Source organism: Bombus fervidus, chromosome 16 (genome assembly GCF_041682495.2).
Source record: "Bombus fervidus isolate BK054 chromosome 16, iyBomFerv1, whole genome shotgun sequence".
NCBI classification, from domain to species: domain Eukaryota; kingdom Metazoa; phylum Arthropoda; class Insecta; order Hymenoptera; family Apidae; genus Bombus; species Bombus fervidus.
In genome coordinates this window covers 3,595,568-3,601,257 of record NC_091532.1, presented here as the reverse complement: position 1 = coordinate 3,601,257, position 5,690 = coordinate 3,595,568, and positions in this window count along the sequence as shown.

The window sequence follows — 5,690 nt, the reverse complement described above, 5'->3', positions numbered from 1 at the left end:
CGGCCAATTTGCTCGGCCTCTTCGACCTCGTTTCTGTTCGTCTCGGCAAATCGTTTACTTCTCGACGTTCCAAGACGTCACGGTTGCCAAATCGTCCAATTCTTTCAACGGCGAAGAGAGACGAAGAGAGAGAAGGTAATTTTGCACAACGTTCCGGGCAAATGAACGCACCCTCGCAGACGCGCGGATCTTCGTCTTGCTTTGACGAAGATTTCTCTTAAAGGAGATGGCAGGGACGGCTGATCTTTGAGGAAGCTTCGTTTCCTCAAGAGAAAGAGATACATCGGGAAAGGTACGAAGCGACGGTTTGGGAAACGGAGAAAAAATGGATGGACAAGCAAAAACTGATGAGGACGAAGCGTCAAAGAGTTTGAAGGTAACGATGGTGGAGAGGGCGAAAGCAGGCAGGGAAAAAGGAAGACCGGCAGCAGAGGATAGGAAGAGGGGTGTTTCGAGTGTCTGCTGCTGTTCTGGCCTGTGTTAACACTTTACGCCTCCCTTTTACGTATTACCGTCTCCACTTAAACGCTTTCGTACGAACTTGGACGGTCTGACTCGTAAAATACAGCCGTAACTACTTTCATGCGATACGCCGTGCACACCGAGCGAAAACAGCTCGAGACTCTGCACCCGAGACTTCGCGAAAAATCATTTTCTACGATGATTTACCGACCGACGTAATCGACCTACTATCGAGTAATCGAGTTCCATAGTCTCATAATTCGTATCGCGATTTTACAAATAGAAAATATACGAAAGAAACAGATTCACCGAAGCGAGTTCGTCGGAACGATGTACGAAACAAATTTGCCAAGTTTGCTCGCGAAAAGTGGTCGGATATTCGGTAATCATCGCCGAGAGACAATCGTTGTCGGGGAACGAGCGATCTGTCGAGAGGAATTTGTCGAAACTTCGTCACTCTGATTGCCTCTATATCTTTACACGACTGATCGACGCGTCGACGGTCTTCTGCACTGCGGACGTTTCTATGGATCATTCGCGAACTTCGAAAAAGCAAGTTGGGGTCGTTGCGCAACACACGGCAATCGCGTCAGCGAAAAAACTTTGAGATCGAATCTGCGTGATCCGAAAATCTACGAAAGAAAAGGACGAAGATCTTCGACTACGTCGTCCTTCGTATGTCTTTCTACACGCGCCGGAAATAGCTGAAAGTAGCTACTAAAGTAGAGGCGTGACAGCTACCCGAGGAACGTAAATTGAAAACGTCGACGACTGGCTTAGGGGGGTAACGATCGAGCGAATTCGAACGATCGAAAGTCGTTGAAAGAATCGATTCGTGTTATTAAATTGGCAGAGTCGGCAGCCTGTACATTTCACCGGGTAAACAATGTGAGTTCCGAGGAGTTGGTAGGTTGCAGGATGCTTCAGACTGCATTCGGTTTCCGGTGTCCGGGAGTGGAGCAGGGGCGAGCGCGGTATGCGAACGACCGTGTCGTCTGCGGTGCGGTGAATAAGCGAAGTGCCAGCTTCGAACTTTGTTGACTCGTCCCACCGCGTAACTTGCATCGTGCTCGATAGAGACAAGTACACAAGTACACAAGTACGACCTACGAGTGGACCGGATTCTAGCTTTTCCCTCTCGGTGCAACACGTTGCATCCCATACACTCCGATTTACATCCGAGAAAATCTCACGAAAAAAATTCATTTTTCGCGTTATTTTCTTCGGTGTTGGTCGATTAGACGTACAGTCCCATGTGCTTCTGTCAACTTGGCAAGATCAAGAAATAAATATATATATTGGAGGAAAGCTCTGACGGGAATTGAAAAGTGGTGATACGGGTGAGCGGAGTGACGTAGGACTGTCGATCGGACGAACGAGCGTACTTATCTATCGGATGGATAGGAACGAATAACGCGGCTAGCGATTTCAATGAGCAAACCCTACCGGAATAGTGTAAACACGAACGAGAGACGGACACTATCTAGGTAGGAACGAATATGCGTGATTTGCCTGTAGAGAGATATGCGTAAATCAGCGGTGCATCGACCTTTAACAGGTTGACTGTCGCTCGAATTTTATATCTTTTGTCCGAAATATATTACGCCATAACGTTCAATTTTTCCAGAATATTTATATGGTATTTGATAATTAGACATCGATGTTTTATGCATTTATAGGAGAAATTTAAAGTCGAACAATCGCACAGGATGTGTACATAATATGAAAGTATAATGCGTTCTGTGATACATCGTAGCTAAAACAATTGTTTTTTTTATTTCTATTAAACTCTGCAGTTTACCGATAATATTATCTCAAATTCATTCGCATCGTTGAAAATTTTTTCAACGAAATTTATCTTATTTTCATCGCTCTAAAATAGTTAGCGAAGCGCGGATCACCGATGGCCACAGTGGCAATTAACGCGTTAAACATCGGAGATTTAACGACAGTAGCTCGTATTTTTTATCGCAAAGATCGTATTTTCTTCTCGCTATAAAGGATAGAAATTCGTTTCGCGATCCTCCGAGGATCGTTAATACGTCCAAAAGAAGATCGCGCGATATAAAAGACTTTTTGCGGTAATTTCTATCGTTCGGTGATTTAGCGATTGCACCAACGGCACCGAGAACTTTCCCGTATTTATGGCAATTACGTAGGTCTATGCTGCGGAGGACAGGGCGGAGATTACCAAGAGCCAATTAATCGTATGCGGTTGAACAGTCCGAACCCGAAGGGAAGTCTCCTATTTGTTAGATTCAAATCCCACTCCACCCACGCTTCTAAAACTGCCAAATAGGAACACGAACGATCCTAGAACCGGACAACGTTAAAACACCGATAAGTACACCAGGAGGAGCAAAGCAGTCGCGTATCTCCATAAAGGAACTCGGATCGCTGTTCTCTCCCTTCCTCGAGGGATTCGCGGAAAGATCAAAGGCCGTTAATTTACGTACGATTAATCCAACTGCCGCATATTTTAGGTACACGTACGTCGACAAATTTCTTATTCCATTTTTCAAACGATCGTTGATCGTCCCGCGTTTGTTGCAAAGATCGCGGATCGCGTCGAACAAACAGTCGACCACCGTAAACGCTATCCCGTAGATTTTGACGTTGTTTTATTTATCAATCGGGGATTTCATCGAATTTACGAGACGACAAGTGGCAGGCAGCTGGTTTGGTAAAATCGCTCGCTTTCTTTTTCTTCTATGCTAAATTCGCGCAAAATTGTCAAAAATTCCGACGGCTCGATCGGCGTTCGTCGATGACTCGCGTTTGCCTATTAGCAAAAGTTAATCTCGGATTTGATTGTACGAATCGCGCACGGAACTATTCTCACTTTAGATATTTCTATCATCACGGACTTAAACAGGTTATCATTCGGGTTGCGTTGTTGTCTACTCGTTGTCCCTAGATGCGATGTCGGCATGCGATGCGATTTACGGCGCCCTGGCGTCGATATAAAACTTTTTACGATCGCGTGAAAGAAACGTCGTTTCGATTCATCGTTCCTCGATGGCAAATTTAGCGTCGAACGGATAAAAATAAAGCTGGAGTCGACCAACGAGGAGGACGAAGATGGTAAAAATATCAAGAAGGGTGGCAGAGAAGGAAGAAAGACGGGAAGAAACAGTAGAAAACGGGTTGTCAGTCGGTCAGAACTAGCTCGTAAGAAGCCATCCCTCAGGAGCTTTCCGGTGTCAGACGCTTCCTGTGTTCCTATCTGCCTCTATATACCTATCGATCCTCGACCTGCACCCTCCTCTTTGTGCCATCCGACTGTCGTCCCTCTCTTTTCCACCGCCCTTTCGACCTCCTCGTCCCTCCAGGCTCGATCTATATCGTATTCGTACCCCTCTCTACACGAGGTGTCCTCGCTCGTAGCTCGCGCCATAACGCTCAGGGTAATTTACCTTGCATATTTATACGCACGTCTCATCGAGGAAAGTGCCTCCGTTAAATGCTGCTCTTCTTTTCTCTCCTATTCTTTCTTCTCCTCTCTTCTTCTCTTCTCTCCTCTTCGCCCTTCTATTTCTTCTCTCTTCTTCTTCTCTACTCCTTCACTCCGTGTATCTGCTGTTTTCTCTTTTTGCTCGGGGTTAACAACGTTTAATAGATTCTCGCTAGCGGAACTTCGATATTCGAGAATCGCGATTTTCTTCAACCGCGAGCGATCAAGAGTGAGTCGATGTCGTCTCGTATAGAAATCTCGCGACTCGTCTTTCCAGGTTCGCTCGTCTCTTCGTAGTCAATATCATTTTTCAATCGAAGGAAGCGTTTCGTTTCTTCCAAAGAGAATTCAAGCTGAAATGGAATCGCCTCGAGCGCCGTTTCTATTCCGTACAGGGGCGTTTTCAGAACCTTTTCTCGTTTTCTACGGCCGCGACTCGAACGAATCGATCATTTAACGCAAATACCTCGCCGAACGGTTCTTAACTCGATCGTTTAGCAGCATCTGCGGCTACGATTAGCCGGATGCGATCGTGAGGCGAAAATATGTTCAGTGATGATTAGAACGCACGAAGGTAGACACCGGTTGAATATGTAAGCAGACAAGGGCCGGAACGACGATACTGGCTTTCGTTAATAATTAATCCGTTAAATGATTAATCAGTGTTCGGCCGACCAAACCGTCTGACTTAACCCGTCTAATTCCATCGTAAATGATTCATCGTATCGATGTCACTTCAAAGTTTATTTAAATCGTAATAGTCGATACTGTCCTATAAAATAACGTTTTCTCGCTTTTATGGAATTTACGCGTTAAAATTGGTATCCGTTACATCTAGCCAACGAGATCGAAGGGTGCCGGCAATCAATTTGCAATTACGCGACCCGATTTTCCGTGATCCCTTTCGAACAATTTCTTTTCAGAGACGATCGCTACCAAACGGCGAGTTCTCCTTCGTAAATTTAAATGATACTCCATTTATATCGGAGGAAAAGACGGTACGCTCTGTTAGATCTCTCGCGAGTCCAATTTATACTCGTTGCTTCGGCTCATCCGATGGAAATTTGTTTCGAGGCAAACGCTTATGTAAATAAATTCTCGACACGGTGAGAAATACTTTGAAATTCTACAAGAGCGCTTTGGTTCGCGGAAATTCAGCAAACATAGTAATCCTACAAATAATATAGAAGAATTTCACATTGATCAGAAGTTGTGGAAGGTATACGCGATGCCCGAGGTAAAATCGTTCGACACCAGTCGTATCGGATGGTCTACGCCTATCTTTTAAACCGAAGGAAACTAGACGAAACAACGAGAATCGCATTTGCGCGTAAAAGTTCGAAAACTAGGGATTTTCGCTGTCGCGCGCTGCAAATCGCACGTCTTTCAAAAGGAAAACGTGGATGCAACGATTACCGGTCGAAGGACGCGAGATCGATCGAAAATCTCGTTTGTTTCTTACCTCGGACACAAACCACGAGTAGTTACCCTGGTACCGACGAGAACACACCGAGCCATGCCCCACCGTGCACGTTAAACCGAGAGAATCAAAGTCTCCCTAGCTCCGACTCCCTCGCTTTCAGCGATGGCTCCGATCGTTCTCTGTAAGAAGCAACTACGTGTCCTGAAATAATCCTCTAAGCTCATCGCAAAAACATATTTGGTTGGCGTGATTCGAGTTTGCCTTGGCGCGTCGTTTATCGTGGAAGCGGCGTGTGAAATCGAGGAAACGAAAGCGCGAGAATTCGCTCGAAGAGTATCGACGATGTCGACG